Source organism: Dendropsophus ebraccatus, chromosome 7, assembly GCF_027789765.1.
Source record: "Dendropsophus ebraccatus isolate aDenEbr1 chromosome 7, aDenEbr1.pat, whole genome shotgun sequence".
Taxonomy (NCBI): Eukaryota; Metazoa; Chordata; class Amphibia; order Anura; family Hylidae; genus Dendropsophus; species Dendropsophus ebraccatus.
In genome coordinates, this window is record NC_091460.1 from 64,222,404 (window position 1) to 64,249,612 (window position 27,209).

Consider the following 27,209-nt stretch of genomic DNA (forward strand, 5'->3'; position numbering starts at 1 on the left):
ATATTAGTTGTTCACACACAGTTCATCTTTTGTCACCATTCTTTCTCCGTTTTTACTATTAAATTCAATGGACTTTTAAATTAAGACACACCCAAAGTCCAATTAGTAATCCCAAACTAAAATAATGTGCAAACATCAGTCATTGCACTAATGGGAAGCCAGACTGCTAAAAAACGTCTGTTATTTTAGCCTCAAAATAACGGACGTCATTTTAAACGGAGCTGAAAAAACGTTGTGTGAACATAGCCTAAGGCTGTGAAATATTGGAAAAAAGAAACAAATTGCATCCAAGTAAAAAAGAGAATTGCAATGAATATCTTTTGATCTGTTGGTCTGTCTGTCTATCTATCTAATTTATTGAAAGTTTAAAGTGGGCTTGGATGGTTTTCTTGAGTGTAATATAATTACAAGTTATGATTAATAGTTACTGGAAATAGGTTGTTGTTCTATTATCTTTTGTCTGATTGCCATATTGGAAAGGGTTTTTTCTGAAGATAAGGAAAATTGGCTTGTGCCTCATGGGGTTTGACATCCTTTGTATCAACACTGTAGGATAATAGATTGAACTACATGGAGTGATGTCTTTTTCATCCTTGCAGTGTACATGAACACCATTAATCCCTATGAGACATCAAATACACTTTGGTTGATAAACTTGTCATACGACCTTACATTCACTGCTGAACTCTAGTGAATGTAGCAGCTTTATCTATAGGATCATTAAGACGTAGATAATCCCCATGCAGTACATTCACATGTGACGTTACTGTGGCCAATTAGAATTCTCTATAGGAAGTTCTTTACTCACTGATAAAATACTAAACAGAAAAAAGCTAACGTTAAATCTGAAACTAAACTGAAATAATGTTGACAGATGTTTCATTTTGATTATGCTTAGAATCAGCTATCAAATTTAATTTTATAATACACATTGGTAAGCTACAGGTAGAATAAGGTAATTGTATATCTGTGTGATAAATTGTTTTATTCATAACTTGTGTGTGCACCTGGGATTGGTGAGACCACATCACTTATATTGTAAAATAATGTTATCATGCATGTTCATGGTTAGGAATGATCATGGTGATCTCCAATGTTGGAATCTAAATTGTAAAAAATTAGAATAACAACAATGCCGCCACAATGAAAACTTTTGAAGATGTAAGCACTCTAACTTTTTTTGTTAAGTTTTATCCTTTAACCTTCTAATGACTGACAATAAACCTTTTTGGGCATAGAATAAGGTGCCTTGGTTCTCCTGTGTGGGACCATGGGAGCTCAGCTGTCAATATGATATCTGGGCACCCACTTTATCTACCAGGAGTGAAGAAACTTCCCCATAAATTGAGCCTTTATATACTAGGGTCAAATCGTGGTTTTCCAGTGTACTTACCTGTCGGCATCTGGATGACAGTCCAGTGCCTATGGGTCTCATGGCAGCCGGGGGCCTTGTGTCCCCCCATAAAATAAACAATAAATTTTCCCCTTCTGTTCTTCTATATAAAACAATAAAAATTACACTTAGTAGGTATAGACATGTCTGTTATGACTGAAACAATAAAATTATTTTATTATTTATTCTGCACAGTGAGCTTGGTGAAAAAAAGATAACTTATTAAAAAATGCTAGAATTGCTGTATTATTTTAATCTGCCTCTAAGATAAAAAAAAAATCAAAATGTTACCAATAAAAAATGCCACTTGTCCTACAAAAGCCTCATATGGCTATGTCAATAAAAAAAAATAAAAAAAAGTTATACCACTTGAGAGAGACCAAGGAAAAGGGAAAAAAAACTATTTGGGCATTAAGGCCCAGAATTTATGCCAGAGGGAAGGGGTTAATAGCAAGCATTTACAAATTAACAAAGTCAGAATAAATTTATAGCTATTATCTCTATTAGCACTAGTTAAAGCATATGATTGAAAACTAAAGAATTTGAAGAAGAACAATCCTCTACAAATGAACATAAAGAATTATGGTTCGAACCATAATTGAGAGAGCACTTACTTTGCACATATGTGTCCATCCTTACCTTTTCCTTAGATTAGTTAGAGAATATAATGATCAAAAGCTTTGCTTTACATAACAACAAGGCTAGGTTAACACTATGTAAAAATGATGTCCATCTTTAGGCTATGTTCACACTACGTATATGTTCGGCCGAATATTTTACGTGGCCGGACATATACGTGTAAAACTCCGGCCGGGATTTACACAAGTTGCAGCAGGCTACGTACGGTCTGCGAACTTACGCCCGTAGGCTACGTACGCTTCCCGAGCGGCGTACGTAGCGATCTGACAGCGGTATTTTACTTTGATATCTTCAGCTAGCCCTGGACACCCCACAGAACCTTTTAGATCGGCAAATCAAAGTGTAAAAAAGAAGAAATCACCACTCCGTAGAGGACCGCATGTTACGCCACGGGCGTAAGTTACAGCATTTCCGTCCCGAAACAATGGTCTGGTTCATTTTTTACCGCGCCACATACGATCCGGGCGTAAGTTCTTACGTAGTGTGAACTGTGCAGCCGTAGATCATATACTTTCCATTGTACGCAAACTACGTAAAACTCCGGCCGCTTATTCACGGAGCGTGCTACACCCGGAAACTTACGTAGTGTGAACCTAGCCTTAGACAGCAAATAACACACTTTATTAAAAAAAAATAACAGATGTTATTTGCATAATGACAGTTGTTGAATGACAGCTGTCATTTTTACATAGTATGAACCTAGCCTTACTGTGTCTCCTCATATAGAAATATATACAAATATAGAAAAATACAGTGTTTACACTTATTGACAAAAGGTCATGAATCCATGTTGCTATGAAAAGATTGTAATATTATACTATACATCTCTGATTACACAGAGTCTAGAAATAAGTTAAGAAGGGGCATCTATGTATGTGCATTTAATCAACTGTCTCTGAATGGACAAGCCAGTTCCAACTAGTGCTATGCCGAAAATAGTGCTAATTTTTACTAGAAATGTACAACACCTAGGACATATTGTAGATATATATTATTAGGCTATGTTCACACTACATATATTTGAGGCTGTATGTTTGAGGCTGTATAGCAACCAAAACAAGGAGTGGATTGAAAACACAGAAAGGATCTGTTCACATAATGTTGTAATTGAGTGGATCATTTAATGGCAAATATTTGCTGTTATTTTAAAACAACGGCTGTTGTATTGAAATAATGGAAGTTATTTACCGTTATATGGCGGCCATCCACTCAATTACAACATTATGTGAACAGAGCCTTTCTGTGTTTTCAATCCACTCCTGGTTTTGGTTGCTATGAGGACCTGACATGAGGACCAAATACAGCCTCAAATATACATAGTGTGAACTCAGCCTCAATGTGACTTAAAAAAAATATTTATTGCATTGTATTTTTTGCGGACTTTAAGTGTAGAATCTATCAATTTAATATTGAATGCTAAGACTTTTCAATCTATTGTAAAAGAGTGATAATCTTGAATGCTTTATTTTAAGTTTGTCATGTAACATTTGTCTCTTGTTTTAATAAGCGTCTAACAGATGTTTCACTTATAAAAAGGCATTAATTTAAACCTTACATAGAAGCAAACAGTAATTGGATTTCATCTTAAATCCAGATAATTAATGTGTGACTGCAATTAAATTTATCTTCAACCTCTTCACCCCCAAAAAAGCAATTATTATTTTAATTCTGAAATCGCAAAAGGCAGATCTGTTCCAGAAGTTACATATCAGCTACACTGAGCCAGCCCTAGCTGAATGAGGCACTTCCCCAAAAAAATCAAAGAGATTATATCACCTTATTTATTGTGTGATATGTAGAATTGTGAGTAAAAACTACTACTACTACTTGTTGTTATTTTAATTCTTTCCACAGCGTACACTCAAGGCCTTAATGCTCAAATAATTTCCTTTCACTTCTACATGTTTGCCTCCCAAGCGATATATAAATATATTGTTTATTTTTTGGGTTAAAATTATATTATTATGTTAAATTGTGCAGATTTTCTTCTTTCTTTTTTTAAACTTTTTTTAATGTCTCAAAAGGGAACTTTAACAATGATCATTAGATCACTACTAGATTCCACTACACCTGTGGAATTCCACCTGCCTCAGTCTCCCACTGTGTGTCAATACAAGGGCTTGCGCACCTTTACTTTGGCGACTCTCCCCTCAAAGAATTGACATGCTCCATGTGAACTGGCCCTAACCTGTTCGAGAAATTGTAAAGACATTTAGTTGCTTATCAGAGTGGTTCCTTCACTTAAATGAGGTGGTACCAATCAGAACATTTTTAGCATTTTATAAAGGAAAAAGAGTACTTCATTGATTGTTTCGTGCATATTTTGGACAACAGACAAAAAAGGACATTTGTGGCTATTGTAATAGTTTAGGTTCTTAAAGAAATTAAAATAAAATAAAAAATAATTAAAAAAACTTGTGAATTATCTAAGGACCTTTTTAGACTTTTATTTGTTAGCACTAGGATGCTGCCTCTCATCCCAAGAAAACCAAGGGCCCAGTCAAAAATAATTATTTGCAGCCTTCCCTGAAAGTCCGAACGGCCTTTCTGTGTCCTTTTAACCCCTAGACGACCCTGGACGTAGGGTTACGTCATGGAAGTCTGTCCCCAGACGACCCATGACGTAACCTTACGTCCTGGGTGTTTCTCCCGCTATGAAGCGTGCTCCGGAGCGGAGCGCGCTTCATAGCAGGTGGGGGCCGGCTGCAAACAGCAGCCGGGACCTCACCGGTAATGACACACTGCAGCGATCGCGCCACCGCGTGTCATTAACCCCTTAAAGTGTAAGTAAAGGGAATCCCCTGTCACTTATCGATCGGGACCCCCGCAGTGTGACTGCGGGGGTCCCGATCGTTGAAACGGACTGCCGGAGGTCTCTTACCTGCCTCCGTGCGGTCCGATCGGCGATCTGCTACACTGAGCCTGCACAGGCAGGCTCAATGAGCAGATCGCCGATAACACTGATCAATGCTATGCCTATGGCATAGCAATCATCAGTGTATAAATCAAAGTAGTGAATGTAAAAGTCCCCCAAAGGGACTTCAAAAGTGTAAAAAAAAAAAAGTTCAAAACACTATTACACTACCCCAAAGCCCCTCCCCCATTAAAAGTCTAAATCACCCCCCTTTCCCATTATATAAATAAAACATATAAAAATAAATAAATAGATAAACATATAATATACCGTAGCGTGCGTAATTGTCCGATCTATTAAAATATAACAAGCGTCATTGTGATCGGTGAACGGCGTACACGAAAAGAGGGGAAAAAGTGCGCGGATTACCGATTTTATGTTACATTATATATTAAAAAAAATCAAAAAAAGTGATCAAAACGTCCGATCTTCACAAATATGGTATTAATAAAAACTAGAGATCATGGCGGAAAAAATGACACCCCATACAGCCCCGTAGGTGAAAAAATAAAACCGTTATAAGCGTCACAATAGGCCCATTTTATTAATATTTAATTGCCAAAAAAAAGGATTTCATAAAAAAAATATATATAACATTAGAGAATCTGTGTAACCTGCATATGGTTGTGTTCGGACTGACCTATAGAATAATAGTGTCATGTCGCTGTTACCATATAGTGCATTACGTAGACACAGGAACCCCCCAAACGTTACCATATTGCATTCTTATTTACGATTTCACCTATTTATATCTTCATAAATAATATATTTGGAATTCCATCATACATGTTATGGTAAAATGAATGACGCCATTACACAGTACAACTATTTCTGTAAAAAACAAGCACTTACATGGCTTGTAGATAGAAAACTGAGAGTGCTGGAGCTCTTAGAAGGGGAGGAGGGAAAAACGAAAACACTAAGATCAAAATTTGCGCGGTCCACTGGGTCATTTTGGGCCTGGTCCTTAAAGGGTTAATTTTTCAGGGAGCTGAACTGCAGCAGTCACCATAACATTTTGCCTAGGGGAAAACTCCTGTTGCTGCACAGGTGGTTCAAGGTCAAAGACACACTGTTTTAGACCTTGCATTTGTTCCACTATGGCCTTCATAGGCTCCATTGTCAGGTCAAAGGGACAAAAAAAATGGTCAACATACGGGCACGATGTTCAGGGCAGGTAGCAAGCAAGGATAGTAAAAAAAAGGATACAGCCAAGGCTCAAAACACAGAAAAAGAATCAATACAAAGCTGAGCAAGAGTTAAGAATGCTGAAGCTGAATACTATTTGTGGAGGATCAGGGACTCAGTCCAGCAGCTGATTGGACTGGCCCCTGATACTCAGATCACCTGAACAGCAGCAGGGCTCACCCTGAAGTTGCCAAAGCACAGCAAGCAAGACGAGTGAGGCTGAACAAACGTAAAATACACCTTTGTTCAGACAGGGTCCAGGACACTGCACCGAAATATTAAATTCAGCACCGTTTTTGCCGCACAGCCCGAACTTGGGCTAATGCCTGTTCTTGTCAGATTTCTACTTCTACAAAGAACTATGATGCTGGTGAATGTGCTGTACATCCTTTAGCTTTTCTTTAGTGATCATAAAAATCTGAAATTCATCCATGCAACAAATGATTATAGTAAAGACTTGAACTGTGTTGAATTAAGTTTATTCTGTTTTTCATGTAATACTGTTATCACTTATTGACCTGAGTTGAAGAATGAAAATATTAATACTTTTTCTCAGAACCCAAATGTGGAGATGAATCTGAAAATCTAATTTACTTGTAAAGGAGGTTATTTATTCAAGAATTTCCAAACATTCCTCAGAACGTCTACACAAATATCCTATTACTCAATCAATATTCAAAACATGTCACTCTTGTCTTTACAAAATGGTCTGTGAACATTCATTTGGTCTTTGCACCAGAGGGAGCTTGACTTGATATTCTAAAGTTGGTCAGTATGTCAAAGCTTGCTGGACAATTTGCAACAAAAACACTAAAGAACTCGAATCTGTGCCTGTAGGCAAGCTTTAAAAAGGGTATTCCAGTCAGGTAAAATACATGTTAAATCACCCCCCCCCCTTTTCGGAGACTCAACAATTTATTCCACACTTGTTATATTTTCAGTCTCCTCCCCCAGCTCTGAGTTGCCGCTTTCTACTAAAGACACAGGAAACTGTTTGTGAGCTATTCACCTGCTGTCTCTGAACTCTGTATTGCCGGGAGGATTAATAACAGTGAAGTCACCAGTAACTTGAGCTCAGAGTAACCCTCCCGGCATTACAGAGTGCAGAGACAGCCAATTACAGACACTGTTTACATGAGCTATCTCGTAAGGGGGGGATTTTAGAGCGGAGATGGAGTGAACCTCTCACATACCGTTTTCAGAGTCTTTAGCAGAAAGCAGCAGGCTCAGATCTGAGGGAAGGAGACTGAAAAGATAATAACAAGTATGGACTAATTGTTAATCTCTAGGAAAGGAATGTTTCAACATGTATTTTACCTGACCAGAACACACCTTTAAGCAAAGAATCCAAACATACCATATATGTTCTCTTGCCTTATCTGCTTTCTTAAACAAATCCCATTTAAGAAGAGACCAGTAGTATAAATGGCATTTGTTTGAGGTGCACTAGGGTGCTCATTGGATGGTCACATGCTTCTCCATGCTCAGCAATCTTATAGACAGAATCACCATTCAGCAATCACACTGGTACAGCACAGCCTGGAGGAGGGATGACTAAGCACCATGAGACACACAGAGAACTATTGTAAGTGCAGTAAGAATACTACTAAGGCTATGTTCACACAGCGTACAGTTTTGTAAAATGGCCGTGAATCTTATGAGAATATACGTTGTATTGCTGTTTATGGTATCCCGGACGGAGCGTATACTCATAGTATACGCTCCAGCAGGGAACCCTAAGCGGCGCTGCAAACAACATGTCAGTTTTTTGCAGCCCTTATTCATTGAATAGCGACCGTAGAAAACCATGTCAGTGCACACTGTGGCACCATAGTGTGCAGTGGAGTGTTCTGATGTGCCCACATCATAACTCTGTGACCCCAAAGATCATCCGGATGGTACTGCAGTACTGGCCGGAATGATCTTTTCAGAGACCATCCGGGTCACGGAACAGCCGGTCTCTTACGCAGTATGTACATGGTCTAATACTGTACACTAAACAATTTTACCATGAAGTGGTCAACTCCTTTAACCAATAAAAATAAGAATATGACTAAGTAACCACCACAGCTATAACGAGCTTCAAGCTAAGAAGCCTAGAAATCTGCTAACTAAAAATATGAAAAGCTGCATTATACTTAGTGCAGAACTTGGCTCACAACACTAAAAATAGACATTTCTGACTCCTTGCAACCTCACTGCAAGCTGGTGAGTGCTGTCTTCTGAGATCTATGCTTGATACAGATGATGTGTGTTTATGAACTGTGCAACACAATAATTAGACTTTCCCTGAGCATCAACTCTTCTGGTTTGTATCCATACTAGGCAGTTGCAGCACGTGCTATGTGTTTTGTACTAAAAATAGAATGTATGCACTGCCCTCATCAGGCCCTAAACTCATCAGGCAAGGCACAGTGTAGCCAATTTTTACAAAAGTTTTTTTTTTTTAAATTTAGAATCACCAAAAACAAATAAAACAACATACTATTAAATGTAAACTAAAACTTTGCTTTAGGCTGCAAACATACAACAGCCCTAAATGTTCAATTCTTTTACGTTTTACAAATCTCTTTAATGAGTAGGATCAAAACTAAGTATTATAAAGAAAGGGCATCATATGCGTACGGGAATTCGGGAAAGATCTATCAGGACTACACATGGTGCGGAGTGTAATTCTGAATAAATGACCGTATGTGTTTAAATGTATATCCAAAGATAATATTTGAGTTGTGTTGTAGTTTTGTTCTTTTCAAAGCAGTTCTCTTTTAATGAATTTAATTTAATCTTCCCTTTAAAGATCTTTGAAGTACATGGTTATTGAGCGATTCATCTTTGGAAATGTAATTTCTATTTTGAACAGATAATTGACTGTCAATGATGTAGCCTCAAAGGAAATGCAAGACTTTCATATTTGTTAGAATAAAATGGTTTTGTCCTTTTGGTCACAGTTTCACACTAACATTAACTCTAAAGCTTAAACTTTGGTGACTATTAGAATTTTGAAGAAGATCGATTATGGAACAATGTAGCTTGGCTAAATATTTAAAGCATTCCTGTCATTTGGAATAAAAATACTGATCCCTACAGATGAGTGAAGTCAATCTGTCGAAGCCTGCTATCCTGCATAGCAAATTCACAGTGATTGTTCCAAACTTACTAAACATGGTGGCCACAATGGCGGCCACACATGTTAGTTTACAGTATTGTTACTTGCTGGGAGCAAGGGCTTATCCATAATTCCTTTGCTGCCGTCCAATCACCTGCAAGACCCACTGTAATGTCAGCAATCCCCCCCCCCTCACCCTCTATATAGGGTGATCCATTTTGTGAAGGTAGCCAGTTATCTTTGTGTGTAGTGCAGCAGGCATTAAGAGCAGAGCAGGGAGAGCAATAGTGAGGACAGGGAGGAGAGTATAGGATGGGTGAATTTGTTTTTTTTCTGTGGGTAGATTTAGAGTGGTTTGCTGTTGGAGCTATAAAACCAGTGTTCAGATTACAAAGAAACTGTGTGACTGTTGTGCATTACGCTCACTCACTGGATGTTGGGAGCAGTGAACCCAGCGTTCGTAATAATAACTCACTGGGTGCTGTGAAAACAGTTCCTTTTGTAAGTGGGTGCTCTGAAATCAGTGGCACTATCCACCATAAAAAAATAAAATAAAATTAGGCCCTTCTCAGGGTATATGCAGTGTTAGTGGCTAAGGTGACACACAAGATGGTCCCAGTGGAAGACAGAATCGTTGAAGTTGTGATCCTAATCAAATTGGAGGAAGGTTTCATCTACCAATTACACTTAGTGGGCAGGTGAACACCGGCCAGGCTGGGGTTGATGACTGGATCCTTCAAAGTTCAAGCTCCACGACAGGCAATAGCTAATCCCAAACACAGCAGTCAACTAAAGGGTTGTCCTGGAGAATTGCCACCATTCCATGGCAAAGTCAGAATGTTTCCTCTGTCTGTCTCTTGTGGTGTCTCTGACCCAATTCTGGATGCTGCAGCAAAAGAGTTCCTGGTGAGTCTAGCACTGCTCCTAGAGTCTCTGATTTGATGCCACTGGTCCACCAAGGTCCACTGCCGTCCTGGCTGAAATTGTAATTTTACACCACTCATTTAACAATATTCACTGCTGTCTTGGGAGAAAATCAATTTTACACTGCTGATCCACCAAGGTCCACTGCTGTCCATGGCAGAAATTGAATGAATGATTGACTGGCTGATTGACACTTTTTAAAATTGTCTTTTTCCATTTTTTTTTAACTTTTACAAGAACATCTGTTAACCCCTTAGGGACCAAGCCTATTTGGGCCTTAATGATCGGGCTCATTTTTCAAAATCTGACCTGTCTCATTTTATGCGCTTATAGCTCAGTGATGCTTTAACGTATGCTAGCGATTCTGAGATGGTTTTTTCATAACATATGGTACTTTATGTTAGTGGCAAAATTTGGTCACTGTCTTGTGTGTTTTTTGTGAAAAACATCAAAATATCATGAAAAATGACAAAAATTAGTCAGTAAGTCATATTATCAATATGTCCTCTTTATTCTGATTTCATTTCGTAAACATATTTCACTTTTTTAGGGTTCTACGGGGCTTAGAAATGTATCAGCAAATTATCAAATTTTCATGAAATTTCCAAAACAGATTTTTTTTTTAGGGACTAGTTCTTTTTTTAAGTTGAATTAGGAGGCTTGTATACTGGAAACCCCCATATGTGACCCCATTTTGGGAACTACACCCTAAGGAATTAATCTAGGGGTATAATGAGCATTTTGACCTTACAGGGGCTTGAGGAAAGTATTCACAATTAGTCCGTAAAAAGAGAGAAAATGTACCCCAAATTTTGTAACGCAGGTTCTCCTGAGTACAATAGTACCCCATGCACTGGGCACACAGCGGGGCTAAGAAGGGAAGGAGCACTTATTAGTATTTACAGTTCAGATTTTGCTGAAAAAGTTTCTGAGCACCAGATGCATTTACAATACCCTTGTAGTGTCAGCAGAATAAACCCCCCTCCAAAAGTCACCCCATTTTGGAAAGTACACCCATAAAAGAATTCATCTTGGGATGTGGTGACCATTTCGAACCCACAGGTATTAGAGGAAAGTATTCAAAAGAAGACAGTAAAAATGAAAAAATAGAATTTTTCCAATAATATATGTTTGTTTACTTTGAAATGTCTCAATTTCACGAGGAACAAGGGAGAAAACTCACACGAATATATGTAACGCAGGTTCTCGTGAGTAGAACGGTATCCTATATGTGGGCATAAACCACTGTATGGGCACACAGCAGGCCTCAGAAGGAAGGGAGTGCCAATTAGCATTTTCAGTGCATGGTTTTTCTTAAGAAGTTTCTGAGCACCAGGTGTGTTTGCAGTGCTCCTGTAATGTCTACAGAATAGAAACCTTCCCCCCAAAAGTCACCACATTTTGGAAAGAACACCCCTCAAAGAATTCATCTTGGGGTGTGGTGACCATTTTGACCCCACAGGTATTAGAGGAAAGTATTCAAAGGAGACAGTAAAAATGAAAAAATAGAATTTTTCCAATAATATATGTTTGTTTAGTTTGAAATTTCTCAATTTCACGAGGAACAGGGGAGAAAACTCACCCGAATATATGTAACGCAGGTTCTCGTGAGTAGAACGGTATCCTATATGTGGGCATAAACCACTGTATGGGCACACAGCAGGCCTCAGAAGGAAGGGAGTGCCAATTAGCATTTTCAGTGCATGATTTTTCTGAAGAAGTTTCTGAGCACCAGGTGCGTTTGCAGTGCCCCTGTAATGTCTACAGAATAGACCCCCCCCCCCCAAAAAAAGTCACCCCATTTTGGAAAGTACACCCCTCATAGAATTCATCTTGGGGTGTGGTGACCATTTTGACCCCACAGGTATTAGAGGAAAGTATTAAAAAAAAGACAGTAAAAATGAAAAAAAAAAAAATTCCAATAATATGTTTGTTTAGTTTGAAATTTCTCAATTTCACGAGGAACAGGGGAGAAAACTCACCCAAATATATAAAAACGCAGGTTCTCGTGAGTAGAATGGTACCCCATATGTGGGCATAAACCACTGTATGGGCACATAGCAGGCAAGGAAGGGAGTGCCAATTAGCATTTTCAGTGCATGCTTTTTCTGAGCGTCAGGTGCGTTTTCAGTGCCCCTGTAATGTCTGCAGAATAGAATCCCCCCAAAAGTCACACCATTTAGGAAAGTAAACCCCTCAAAGAATTCATCTTTGGGTGTGGTGAGCATTTTGACCTCACAGGTATTGGAGGACAGTATTCAAAACTAGACCGTAAAAAATGGAAAAAAAAAAAAAATCCCAATAACATGTTTGTTTAGTTTGAAATTTCTCAATTACACTAGAAACAGGGGAGAAAAAGCACCCTAACATTTATAAAGGACATTCTCCTGAGTACAATGGTACCCCAAATGTGGGCATAAACCACTGTATGGGCACACAGCAGGCCTCAGAAGATGGAGTGTCATTTTAGTTACAGGCAATATGTGGGTGTTTACTAGCTATCTGGGGTGGTAATGGACAATCTTGGGGTGTTTACTGGCTATCTGAGGTGGCGACAGGCAATCTGGTTTGGGTATGGGCAATCTGGGGTGGTTACTAGCAGTCTGTGCCAATCTGGGGTGGTTACTTTCTATCTGGGGTGGTAACTTTCAATCTGGGGTGGTTACGGTCAATCTGGGGTGGTTACGGGCAATCTGGGGGTGTTTACTAGCTATATGGCATGGTTAGGGGCTATCTGGGGGCGTTTACTGGCTATATGGGGTGGTGATGGGCAATCTAGGGGTATTCACTGGCTATCTGGGGTTTCAGGGGGAAATTTGGGGTGGTGACAGGCAATCTGGGGTGGTGACAGCAATCTGGGGTGGTTGCAAGCAATCTGGGGTGGTTACAAGCAATTTGGTGTAGTTACAGGCAGTCTGTGGCAATCTGTAGTGGTTATGGTGCAATCTGTGGTGGTTACAGGCTGTCTGGGATGGTTACGGCTATCTGGGGTGGTTACGGGCTATCTGGGGGTTACAGGCAATCTGAGGTGGTTACAGGCAATCTGAGGTGGTTACAGGCAATCTGGGGTGGTTACAGGCAATCTGGGAAGATTACGACCAATTTGGGGTAGTGACAGGCAATCTGGGGTGGTGACGGGCAATCTGGGGTGCCGATGGGTAAACTGGGGTGATTACAGGTAATCTGGGGTGGTTACAGGCAATCTGGGATAGTGAGAGGCAATCTGGGGTGGTGTCGGGCAATCTGGGGTGCTGATTGGTAAACTGGGGTGGTTACAGGTAATCTGGGGAGGTTACAGGTAATTCGGGTGGTTACCGGTAATCCGGGGCACTTGACTTTGGTGACAGGGGTAAAAAAGTGCTGGCACCATTTGGAACAAGCGAAAAGCGGTATATAGTATATACCACTGATTGCTTGTACTGGGGCCACACCGGGTGGTCCCCGATCATTGCCCCATGCTCTCCGCCACCTCTGGTGGTGGAGAGAATGAAGCTTTGATCATTTTTAGGAATCCATCACTGTGAACAGAGTTTGTTCACAGTGATGGCGGCGGCCATCTTGGATCAGATGGCCGCCCAGGGAGGGGAGGGTCAGTGACCAGGTCACTAGAGTTAATTCTGGGTACGGGGGGGGGGACGACATGTTTTCATCTCCTCTCTCTGGATTCACGGTGAGAAGAGATGAAAGCGTTCAGCTGCGCTGGCAATGCCTGTTACCGGTGGCTGCCGTTATACTGTTAATAACGGCAATGAGGGGACCGGCTGGGACTGACCCCAAATTCTTCCCCAACCCTTCAGCTACCTCCGATACTGGAGAGGAGGGGGCTGCGGGCCTTACCAGCGCCACTGCACTATTCTGCGCCATTGCCATAAATAGCTGATGGCAGCAGAATAGAGCCCATTAGTGATCGCCGTAAAAATCCGTATCGGCGGTCACTAATAACAAAATACATGTATTCTCTGGGTCACTACGGTTATGGCGATACCACATTTGTATAGTTTTTTTTTTACTTTTACCACTTTGGCGCAATAGAAACTATCTTCCTAGCAAAAACCCACAAAACTGTTGCCACATTCCAAGATCCATAGCGTTCTTATCTTTTGTGCGACAGAGCTTGTTTTGGGCTTATTTTTTGTGGGAAGATCAGTAGTTTCTAATAATACCAAGTTTTATATGTATATGACGTATTTTCTAAAGTGGATTGATAAAATACAGCTATACTGGTACTGTTTTTTTAAATTTTTTTTATAGCGTGTGCCGTGCGGTATAATTATTGATATAGTTTTATAGATTGGGTCATTACGGACGTGGTGATTTCAAATATGTATAGGATTTGTGTTTTTGATCACTTTTATGTAACGTTTTATAGTGTATGGGGAATGTAATGCATTTTTATTATTGGGGGGGGGGGGCTGGGGGGGTGTTTTGTGTGTTTGGTGCACTTTTTTTTACTTTTACACTAGTGTACATTACTGTACACTAGTGTAATACTAATCAGTGATCATTGATCACTGATACAATACACTGCATTACCGATGTAATGCAGTGTATTGTGTTAGTATGGCCGAGCAGAGGCCTCTTCATGGTGTGCCCGGGGTCCTTCATTAGGACCCCGGGATCACCATGGAGACCATCGGAGGAGCGGACGGTGCAGCGGGACATCACGATCACGTGAGTATGCCCCGCAGCCACCGGAACCCGTTAGATGCCGCTGTCATGCTTTGTCATCCTCCGCTCCGGGCAGTTTCAGGGGGGGTCAGCTTTCACACTGACCGCTGATCCCCCACTCTGCTGCCGCCGCCGGGCGGTGATTTATTCTGGTGCGGCCGCCTTTAAAGGCATACGCATCGGAATAAAGCCAATTAGAGGCCGCCGTTAAAATACGTGCGGCGGTCACTAAGGGGTTACAAAATTAAGCATACAATGAAACCTTTGGACTTTTGCTATTAATTGAATGCTGTTAGACTTCCTTGTTCCTATTTATTTATATGTCGGCAATCAGAATTGTTGGATTCATAGCTTGCATAAAGTTATGTATACTTTTAACAGAACAGTTCAAACACCACAGATACAAGATAAATGTCTACTGCTGACCAAAAATAGGGTAACCCTATAGTCAAAAATAATTTAAATTATACACGGAGTAGTAATGACTATATAAGGCTTAAAATATAACTTTTAATAACTCATTAAAAATGTAGCACTGACAATAATCAATATAACTAATGTGACAAAAACTGTGACAACTACATCCCGTAACAGATAGGTGGGTGATGGATATTGGGACCTATAGAAGTTGTAAATTAGGGGAGGGAAAGGTGCACACTGCACTAGATGTTAATAAATTATCCCTGCCTTTTGGGGTGATCACCTCCTTAATAGGGTGGCCCCAACCACGATGACAGTCCCTACCCTCAAATAAGTGCACGGGAAAAAAACAACAAAAACCTAGTGTCACTCCACAAATCCCAATCCAAACAAAACAAACTAAACCGTGTACACACTGTGAACTATATACATTACAGATCAAACAATGAATTAAAAAATATACACGTTCCTACGCGTTTCCCCCCTCTATTTTTTACGGGTTCATCAGGGAACCAACGGACATTGATCATTTAGATATGGAATGTAAACAATTATTTATATTGCACCATATATGGACAAAAGAGATATAAATAAAGCTACTACGATGTGGTATTGCTGTGTGGACACTCACAACTTATGGAGACAAGATAAGGGCGATAATAAATAAAGCACATTCAGTGTGCATACAGAATAATATATGGCAATGTTACACTTAAACATGGAGAGTTCTTAGCAGCATGGCGTTTTTTACAAAAATCAAATAGACTCTATGGAGTCCATAGAGTCTAGTGCGGTCATGGGATCATGTGATATCAGTGGGATGAGCCCTGTGAGACGCAAAGTGCGCTCCAATGGGCGGAAATGTGATACTATTGAGCATTTGAACTTTCGGGAGGAGTGGTACGGTGAAACGCACGCATGCGTTCCACCTAGCGGAAGCGGAGTTACACGCCTTGCTAGTGGCACATGTGGAGGAGCGACACCTGTGGAATAAACTACTTAAGGTAGGATTTACAGTGAGCCGCAGTAGCCATACCGGGCACCCGACCTATCAGTACACCAGTCTGGGTGCTCATCTGGAACGTACCGTTGAGACCTACCCCCACATGTATATCGGACATGTTGTCTCTCTATGATGGGACGGTGGAACAGCATCATCTAGATGAGTATATCTATTTCTCGTACTAGTTACATATATATGCTGTACACCCAGGATGTATCTCAAATCTTAAATTTTCTGTACCACTATCCAGGATACTGTCGATTGTGAGAGGACTAGGGGGTTTCGGTTTCCCTATTTGATTTTTGTAAAAAACGCCATGCTGCTGAGAACTCTCCATGTTTACGTGTAACATTGCTATAGATTATTCTGTATGCACACTAAATGTGCTTTATTTATTATCGCCCTTATCTTGTCTCCATAAGTTGTGAGTGTCCACACAGCAATACCACATCGTAGTAGCTTATATTTATATCTCTTTTGTCCATATATGGTGCAATATAAATAATTGTTTACATTCCATATCTAAATGATCAATGTCCGTTGGTTCCCTGATGAACCCGTAAAAAATAGACGGGGGAAACGCGTAGGAACGTGTATATTTTTTAATTTATTGTTTCATCTGTAATGTATATAGTTCACAGTGTGTACACGGTTTAGTTTGTTTTGTTTGGATTGGGATTTGTGGAGTGACACTAGGTTTTTGTTGTTTTTTCCCGTGCACTTATTTGAGGGTAGGGACCGTCATCGTGGTTGGGGCTACCCTATTAAGGAGGTGATCACCCCAAAAGGCAGAGATAATTTATTAACATCTAGTGCAGTGTGCACCTTTCCCTCCCCTTATTTACAACTTCTATAGGTCCCAATATCCATCACTCACCTATTTGTTACGGGATGTAGTTGTCACAGTTTTTGTCACATTAGTTATATTGATTATTGTCAGTGCTACATTTTTAATGAGTTATTAAAAGTTTTTAACAGAACAGCAACAAAAATTATTCCTCTTTCCAATTTTTGTTTGACCAACTCCTCTAAAGAGGTTTTATATGCAAAAACGGCTGACAAGCTATCCATAGTCATTGATCAGTGTATTGATTCATTGATTCTCTGTATTGTAGCGACACTTGGTTACTACAGCTCAGTTGCTGTTTACTTGAACGTGGGTTGAGCTGCAGATACACATCAACAATCACCAATACTAAGTTGTGAACAGAGACAACTACTTCTAGCTCAATTCACTGTGTGGTGCAGGCACTGAAAAGCTGTTGAGCAGGGTTGCCTGGCATTGGCACACCACCGATCAGTGATTGATGACGTATCCTGTGGATAGCTCATCAGTTTATTTCGCCCTTTAAGCAGAGGAATATTTTTCCGTACAGTCTGTAATGTCAACATATTGAAATGTGTGTCATGTTATGGATAACTTTGGGGAAAAAAACATAGCGTTTTTTTTTTAATTGTATTTTATTGTTTTTAATTAAATGTAAGCAAGTGAATACGCCGATCTAATATTTTATACATCCTCTCGCTGAGAGAGTGATTCTTTCAAAATATTTATAAAAATACTAATAATTGATTATTTGTCCCCTCAGTGGGCAAAAGTTTTAGGCTGCAGTCACATGACATTTTTTTTGACCATCAATCAGTACAATAAGACTTCATTAGTTGGTAAAAACACAGCAATCAGAATCAGTTTTGTCCAGTCTCTTTTTAAATCACAACCAAAGTAGAAGAAAGTATCTACGGTTAAGATATAAAATCTGTCAGCTTGATCAGCCTTTTCCAAGTAACTTTAGTCATCACATCAAACTGTCAACAAGGACTGAGGAAACTAGTGGCTTGGGAGTCAAAGCATTTTTGCATTTTAGTAGAGGGAATGTATTAACACTGTTCACCACCTACTAAAATATTAGAATAAAAATCTAGGAGGCTTATTTTTTTTCTAGATGGTACAAACAATACCAATACATTGTTGGTAAACAAAGGGCAAGATTGTTCAACCAATAATAAGAATACACATAGTAAACTCGATAGCCATAGTAAATTATGGTACATGCTGTTAGAAAAGTAACAAAAATAACTGTCTAAGCTGCTAATGGGACAAATCCCCCCAAAAAACCTTTCCAGCTGAAAACCTGAAGAGCTCTTATGTTCCTTAGCGTGTATTTAGACCAAGACAAAGAAGTCCTAGCTGTCAGAAAAATAGTTCTGCCAATTTCACAGAACATTTCACACTCTATGACATGCATTTTATTTATAAACCATTTCATAAAAGTTTCATTATTGCTTTGGTGAATCATAATAAGCTGTCACTAACACACTGACCACTTTCATAACAGAATATTTTACTCTTGAGATAGAAATGACTTATTGAGTAGAATGTATAAACTGAAGTCAACATCTTAGTGACCAGTCTCTTTTGACCACATAAGAGTATCATTAATGTCATCATTATATGAACACAGATTCAGTTCCTTTAAAGTCTTTCCTTGCACAGGGGCACCAGACCCCTAGCTGTGTTGAGGAACTGCAGTACAGCTTTATTCAGTGCACAGGAGTCTAACTGTGCATGAAAAAAATAATAAGGGTGTTGTAGCACTAAATAAGAGCTGCATCTCCTTTTTCAGAGATTTAAAGGGGTTATCCACACAAAAAAATGCTGTTTTGAGCCATCTCCTGTCTTCCTAGCTGCTGCCATTCCTGAGTTACATGTTTTTCTAAAAGCCATTTCCCATCAGGCATTTCCCTGATTGGTCCATTTGAGTACTCGCCTTCTTAGCTTTCTTTCCTGCCCACTGCATCACATAACCCCAAAATGTATTCCATACTAGCTGGTGCTGCATAACTGGCATTTTTCTAATGGGGGGGGAGTAGGCTTAGATCTCTGCTTGCTGACTGTGAATGAAAACATTCTACTTCCATCAAGGCTCTAAGAACATAAGATAATATACAGAGCTGTGACACAAAGAAAGGTACATATGGCTGCATTCACTGACAGCAATCAAAGATAAAACTTTAACTTTACACATTACAGAAACCTAGGATCAGGGACAATGGTAAGTTTTTGGAAGCAGCACATTCTCTAGCAGTGATCAGGTGAAGATGATGTCTCCTGGGGGCCGGATTACCAGGTCAAAAGACAACTAATCCAACCCCCAGAGAGGAGATCACATGTCCTGTGACTACAAAGGGAGGGGGGAAGAGAGAGCTGAGCGTTGTCAGAGTGGATCCAGTGTAGAGGATTGTAGACTTACAGAGTGGATAGGAATGAGAAAACCAGGATAACCCTTTAATGCTGATTTTTATTTATCCCTACACTCTCTGAATTAAAAAGCACCAATGTAAGGTGTTAGGTGGTGTTAGGTGGTCAACACTTTCCTTCTTATAAGAACGGCAAACAGTGGAAAAGACTAGATTACCCCAACCCATAGTACAAAAAAGGATTTTAAATTTTTGTGTAAAATTTTGAATGAATCGTAAAGTTATGAAAACTATTTGCAACAATATTATATATTTATCGTGACGATCGCTACTCTCAGGTCACATCACTGGGGTGATTAACAATATTGAGCTTGCCAATCTACCACATAAATTCATATACAATCCCCTCTAGATGATAAAGCTATGCTAGATTACTCACATAGGTCTCCCACACCCCAATATCTCTTACAACTATTCGCTGCCACCACCTATACTTATCAGGCAATGGGGGACTATTATGGATATCTCGCTGTATCCCAACACTCAAACTAATCCCAATACAACACAATGGTACAACTAGTCTCAATATAATACTCTTTTTGTGAATGTACTCTGGGGTGTATCAATCCCACACCAAGCACTAGTTTAGAAGATAGGGACCTCCTATAAATATGACATAATCATCAATCATCCGGACATATCCAAAGCAACCATTTGATACGAAACATAAATGCATATGGTCCATGTTATCAGACAATATTTAATATCACCTGGTTGCTCTGGGCATATCGCCATGATTTTGACATATGTATGGAGGTGCCTTTCCCCAACCATAAATACTAAATTTGGTAGCTCCAACTATGAATTATGATGAGGATTCCTTTGTTGTAGTGGGCTCAGGAATGTGGGTGAGGGTCAGAGGTGTGAATCATTGTCCCTAGTTTAGTTGCGAATATTATCTCTGTGTCACAGTGTTTACAGGAGAGCATCTGTATCCAAAGATTTGAGAGTTAAGTCTTAAAACCTTGGAAGAGGCCAAATGTTTTCCCTGCAAGGGTAAGAAACAGGTCAATTAATAACTCCATTTGCCACTAGGCTGCCTGTAATATCACATTTATTATGGATGTTTAGGCCAACACTAGACTGTTGTAAATGTGTGCGACAGGCAAGTAATCAGAACAGAGGATTGCAGTAATTAGTAATATGTATATTCTTTATTTAATTATATTCAAATGGTAATACAGTGGTACCTTGGTTTAAGAGCAACTTGGATTAACAGCGTTTTGCAAGAGGAGCTCAAAGTTTTTCAAAATGTTAACTTGGTTTAAGAGCATTGCTTTGGTTTAAGAGCTTCTTGTACCTGGGTGGGAGGGGGGAGGGGCATGTTCTGCATAACAAAGTCTACAGCACAGCACTCTGACCCAGGAAGTTTCTCTCTCCTTCCAAATCATAGTAGATACACTTCGGGCTGGGGCTTGCATCAGGGGACATTAAAAATAAATTAAAAATAAATTTGGGGGTGTGGAACCAATTTTCTGTATTTCAATGATTTCTTTTGGATTTTGTTTTGGATTAAGAATGATTTGAATTACAAGCATGGTCCCGGAGCAAATTATGCTCGTAATCTAAGGCACCACTTTGGTGTACTTTACAACACTATTTTTATATTTATATTATGTCATATATCATATCACACATAGTTTAATTATACATGAATCTTAAAAGCTGATATACATGTATAGTAATTATTGTTTCAGTTCTAGCAAATATTAGAAATCTCTTAACAAACAACTATGGTGACTTTTATCTCACAAAACAGATTGTGGGAATAATTTCATTTTAACTTGTGGAACAAGTACAGAAGACGACTGATCTTGAATTATCCTCAGAAAACACTGAAAAGCTCTGACTAATGAATGCTAATTTAATGTTGACTTTGTCATTTGCTCAGTTTCATGTGTTGGAATCATTCATTAGAATCGTTTGGTGATATTTTTGTTCAAATATCATAACAAGAGGCATAATTGTTAATCATTTCATAAAAAATCACAATGAACGTATCTTCTCTCTACAAAGGATTGCCTGAACTGTCATTTAGGATATCAGCAGTGTTATTCCTAAGGCTTTATAAAGTGTTACTTACCTGTATATATACATCTATATGTATATTATGCATAGTGTTGTATGAATAGAGAATGTACATCTTTAACTTAACCAAGTTCTAACTCCTCTTTTAATGGTTTATCCCATGAAAATATTACAATTTGAAAATTAATTAAAGGTTACATTTTTGGGAAGATAGGTGCAAGTTAATATAAGAAAAAAAAAATAGGAAACTCAAGCACCTAATATCATTTAATGCTCCAATAAACCTGTCAGTCAAAGAAGTAAGGGAAGTCCAATAATGTGGCTATAATACCTAATAAAAATACATCAAGATTATGCAGGTCATGTAAAAGAACAGTAATATAGTGCCCTATCATCTTCTTTATTCTGAACTGAAATACAGGGCAATACACACGATGCATGGCTTAATACCTGGCTGAAATGTGATTGGCGTATGGTTTAGCTCTCTATTCTGTTTTATAGAAGGGGATTAAAATAAGTGCATGTGCCCTAATAGAGCAAAGGGTAACCTCTTTAAAATAAGTAGTTCCTTCAAACATTTCAGGGCTCTCTTTCAGGGAACAGTGTGAGAGATGTCATTCTTTTCAGACTTTTTCAGTTGATTATACTGTATGTATATATATATATATATATATATATATATATATCAATTAGAAGCTCAAACAAAAGAGCAAATTGACATAATCTTACATTGTTGGCATACACATTATATGGCTGAAAGCTTGACATCAATTTACATTTGCAAAATATTTTTAGTAGGGAGTTAAATAGAATCTGTGACATTGTTTCGCAGTGCCAGCTAGGGCTTACCTTTACATATGGAAATGTCAACTTGTGAATAAAGTAATTTATGTTTGTCGTATATGCAGAAGGTGCCCAAAAAGTGAGTTCTAACACTTTAAGTGCCCATCATTTTCATCTCCTATGACTGTTTGTCAGTCCTCCTGTGTTTAATTGATAGCCTTTGTGCTTTGTACTTTAGAAGATGAAAATTCTGGCACATTACACGATAGGCCCTATCTTTTGGGCACTTCATGCACATTTGCATATATGAAAAAATATGGCTCACAAGCAGAATTTCACAGATCTAAATGTACGCCCATAAAGGAGCTGTTAACCCCTACTTAGTTGTGAGAAGACACCATGCTGCTCACCTCCGTCATCCATAGTGTGAACATGGTGGATTCTGTCTTGGCCTAATTAACATATTCTGGCTAACCCCTGTGCATTTTCTGAAGTGAATTCTACCAGCACCTTAACAGTTAACTCCTTGCCTTACTGATGATTGACAGCTTCTGTTTTAGTTCTTGTCTGTCTGTCCCAATTACCTCTGTGACCAGGACCTGGCTTCTTTAAAGACTCAGTCATTCACTATGCCTACTATTGCGCATACCTTGTGCACCTATACTCGCTTCCTTCTCTGTGCTAGCTATCCTAACTTGGTTTCCTGACTTTGGCTTGTGTCTCTGACTTCCGACTTCATCTGCATTTTAGTCCTGTGGTTTTTTTACTCTGGTTTGCCTCATTGACTCTTTTTTTTTGTCCAACAAGTTTGTACTAGTATATGCCTCTCCTGGTTTGACCCTAACTTGCTTACTACCTGCCATTGTGTATTTTTTGTCCTTGTCGCGTAATTGTCTTGTGTCCTGTTTCACCTATATTAGCATAGGGAATGTTTCCAAGCAATCCCGTGTCACTTTGGTCACGTTGAGGCAAGTAGGCAGGGAAAGTGGTCGCGGGGCAGTGTCAGGGCTGCACTTGTCTCTGAATCACCTGTGTGCACTCTGACCTGTTCTGACACTGGTCATGTGACAATTACAGTATGTGATGCCATCTGCAAGATTACCTTTAACTAGAAATAGCTATCCCTTAGCGGAACATCATTTTTTTAAATAATGAATTCTCAAAATTTCCATAGTGTTCCATTTTTTTTTTTAATACACTGAATATATTAACATTAGTTTAGGATTTCCCACTTATAGAGTGAGTGACTGTAATGTTAATTCTAACGTTTTAATATGCAAAGGAATGCAGCATTTTCCCTGTAATTGATTTTTTATGCATTCTCCCATAATTCTTTGCTACTACAAAATAAATGCGATCAAACACAATATTTAGCAAGTTTGAGAGTAAAGTTTCTTGTAAAGGACATCAATTAAAAATAAACCGAGAACATGAAGTCAAAAATATTCTGATAGCATAACTTCAGCTCTCACCTTTTCCTTCACCTTCTGTATATCAAGTATGATAGAAAGTGGATCAAATGCTAGAATCCTCAGAGACATCAAGGTAAATTTAAGATGCAGTAAGTATACAGTATAACCACACAGACAAGGTAAACAGAGATAAGATGATGGCAGTAAGACAACACAGGCATTACTTAGGGATGGCGTTTCTATACATATATCATTATCTGTAAATGACAGGGGTACTTTAGACTTTGCTAAAGAGATAAAAGGGATAGCAATTCTAAAACAAGCAGAAAAATATCAGTTATAAATCTTTTTTTTCCCCCGCACAGGTTCAAAATGGGGAAGATAATTACATGGTTGCTGAGATTACGGTACTTACTCTAGAGGTAGCCATATAAAGTTGCTTTTTGACAATAGTTTTATTCCACAAGGTTATTCTGCTCTCAGCAGTCAAGCCGTGTATAACAATGCAAATGATTAAGCATTTGTATAAATTCTCTAATGCCTATTCCGCTCTGTGACACACATACTAAAAAGACCTTTATAAAAGACGGGAAAGTACAGTAAGAGCAGCAAATAAATAAATAATATAAAGAAATGGCTGTTTAAGATCTGTTACTTCATGATAATATTCCCATCAGATTCATTTACGCCAAAACCTGCATTTACCTTTGTTTGTTTTGTACTTCAGAAAATACATGAAACCTTGACTTCAATGGTGTGTTTCAATACATACAATACAAGTAGATGCAAATTATGCATACAGCCATACTGTCTGCATGAATAATTCACATAAAATGTATTCTTAAAATAATCTACATGGGAAAACAATAACAATGTGCACTGGTATCTCCCAGTGTGATCAAAGGCTTGTAGTGTTAACTAGCGATAAGGCTGATCAGCAGAACATAGTGTGATAATCTTTTAGAAATGCAACATTGCCCAGGTTTCATTGTATAGCCACAGTTCTAACACTCCTTTCAGTTTGTAAGGAAAAATGTGATATCTGTTATTAAACAGATATGCTCCTACCTCAGTACATTGGTAATGGCTCAGATATCCCCCCCAATGTACTTTGTCTTCAAGTTATGCTTCAGCCACCACCCTACAAAATATAAGGAGACAAAATGTTAGATGATGGACAAGGATCAAAATAGCATTGAATATTCCAGGGGGAAAAAACATATTGTAATGCATTAGTGTTTGCAAATGTAAAAACTATTGTTATAAAAAAAAAAAAACTCCAAAAATAAGTCCTAGTTACTGTCAGTGCCACATCAATGTCACATTTTGTCACTGACAGAGATGGAGAATAGGTATGCCGCAGTTCCCAACTATCCTGGACAAGTGCCCCACTACCTCACGCCATGACAGGGCAAAATCCACTTACCCGCTTTCAAATCCCTCTTCAGAGTCCCACCTCATGCCTCCTAAGTCCACAGATTCAGGCTGAATCTATGAATCTGTGACTAAATTTTCTTACCTCCTGACACTTACAGATCAGGACCCCTGTAAGAGGATTGCGGGGTCCCTCTGTCAGGATCTATGAGAAGATCACAAATTACACTGGTCAATGCTATGCTAAGGCCAAGGGGACTTAAAAAGTGAAGAAGAAAAAAATCTTTTACAAAATGAAAAGTGAAAAAAGTTTTTAAAAACATTACAATAAATGTTCAAATTGCCCTCCCTTTCCCATTATATGCATAAAACATGAAAAAATAAATAAGCATGTTATATACCGTAGAGTGTGTAATTTTCCAACATATTAAAATATAACAATAGTGTTCTCAGTGTATAATAAACAGCGTAAATGAAAAGAGGAAAAAAACTCCAGGATTGCAGATTTTTATGAACATTATAATGCGAAATAAAAAGTGATAAAACTGTCCATACTACACAGAAATGATGCTAAAAAAAATAGAGGTCATGGTGCAAAAAATGACACCCCATACTGTCCTGTAGGTGAAAAAATATTTCTATTTCACTTTAGTTATATTTATTTGCCCCAAAAAAGTTTTACTGAAAAAAATTAATATTGCTGTGTTCATAGTGACCTATAAAATAAAGATATAAATGTGCCATTACAAAATACACATGTTCCTGAAAACCCTGTACATAAAATAACAGTGCTATAGCTCTTAGAAGGTGAAGAGGAAAATATGAAAATGCAAAAATGGAAATTGGCCTGGCCATTTATGCCGGGTCATGAAAGGGTTAATGATGACACTATTTTATTATGTTATACATCTTGGGGTGATATTTTATTTAGATACAATTTTCTGAAACTGCAATAAATAGGTAAAGACTGTTTAGCAGATTTTGCCTTGACTTTTTTCTTTTTTAAGTTAATAACCTTAATACAATAAAACAGGTTGTAATTTAATCATGTTATTTAGATGCTTTTTATTGGGTTTAGAGGAATCAGTAAGGGTGACAATAATGATTAGCATCACTCCTATGTGCTACTTCTATATGGGCATATGCATTTACTTTACAGACTTGAAGCTGCACACAGTAAATTAGAAAAAATGTATTAAAAGTATTTTATATTATGTCTCATTGATTGATATCTAGACTAAAAAAAGCTTATTAATAAAGCCTAACAAAATCTAGTTTCCTTCACCATTTCCTTTTGTAATAAAGAAAATGTATGCAGGAGGAAATTGCATATAGAATGTAAACAGACTGGACCATAAAATGGCAATACAGAAACCCAATACATGGTTGACCTGTAATTCTGTTTGACTATTTAGTTCTTTTGTAGTAATCAGTAAACCTTGAAACTAAGCAGCTGTTTATGTCAGCACAATTCTGAGGAATATGAAAAGCAAGGTTGCAGAATTACATATTAATTGTTTATACCATCTATTAACCCCTTAGCGACCCATGACGTATCTGATACGTCATGGTGCCGCTCGGGGTGTTCAGAGTGGGGTCCCGCCGCGCTGATCCCGGCTGACACGTGCAGCCGGGCAGTGCCTCTATTAGCCGGCGCGGGTCCCGTTGCCGCGCCGGCTAATTAAGCCTCTAAGTGCAGCTGTCAAACCTGACAGCTGCACTTAGAGGCTTAGGTAAACACATCCCTGGTGTCTAGTGGGACGGATCTCCCCCCCGCGATGCGATCGCGGGGGGGAGATCCGTTCTTCTGCCCGTGCCGGGCCTCAGCATCGGAATGACGCTGATCCCAGCTCGGCAATAGATTGCTATGGCCTGCAGCAGGCCATAGTAATCTATGACCGATCTAATCGATCTTTGCTGTGTATATACACAGCATTGATCTCTATGAGAGATCAGTGCTGTCTATATACAAGTCCCCCAGGGGGGCTTCTAGTTACAGTAAAAAAAAAAGTTAAAAAGTGTTTTTATTAATAAAAAATCCCCTCCCCTAACAAAAGTCCAAATCACCCCCCTTTTCCCATTTTATAAATATAAATTAA

The 27,209-nt window shown here is 38.8% G+C and overlaps 1 protein-coding gene across 1 annotated transcript in view; it reads right to left on the reverse strand.

Moving 5' to 3' along the window:
- SGCZ (sarcoglycan zeta) overlaps positions 1-27,209 on the reverse strand; it is a 656,134-nt gene that overhangs the window by 342,174 nt on the left and 286,751 nt on the right. The window contains exon 3 of the mRNA XM_069976548.1: positions 24,805-24,877. The gene's annotated coding sequence lies outside the window, so the exon portion shown is untranslated. The remainder of the gene's footprint in view (positions 1-24,804; positions 24,878-27,209) is intronic.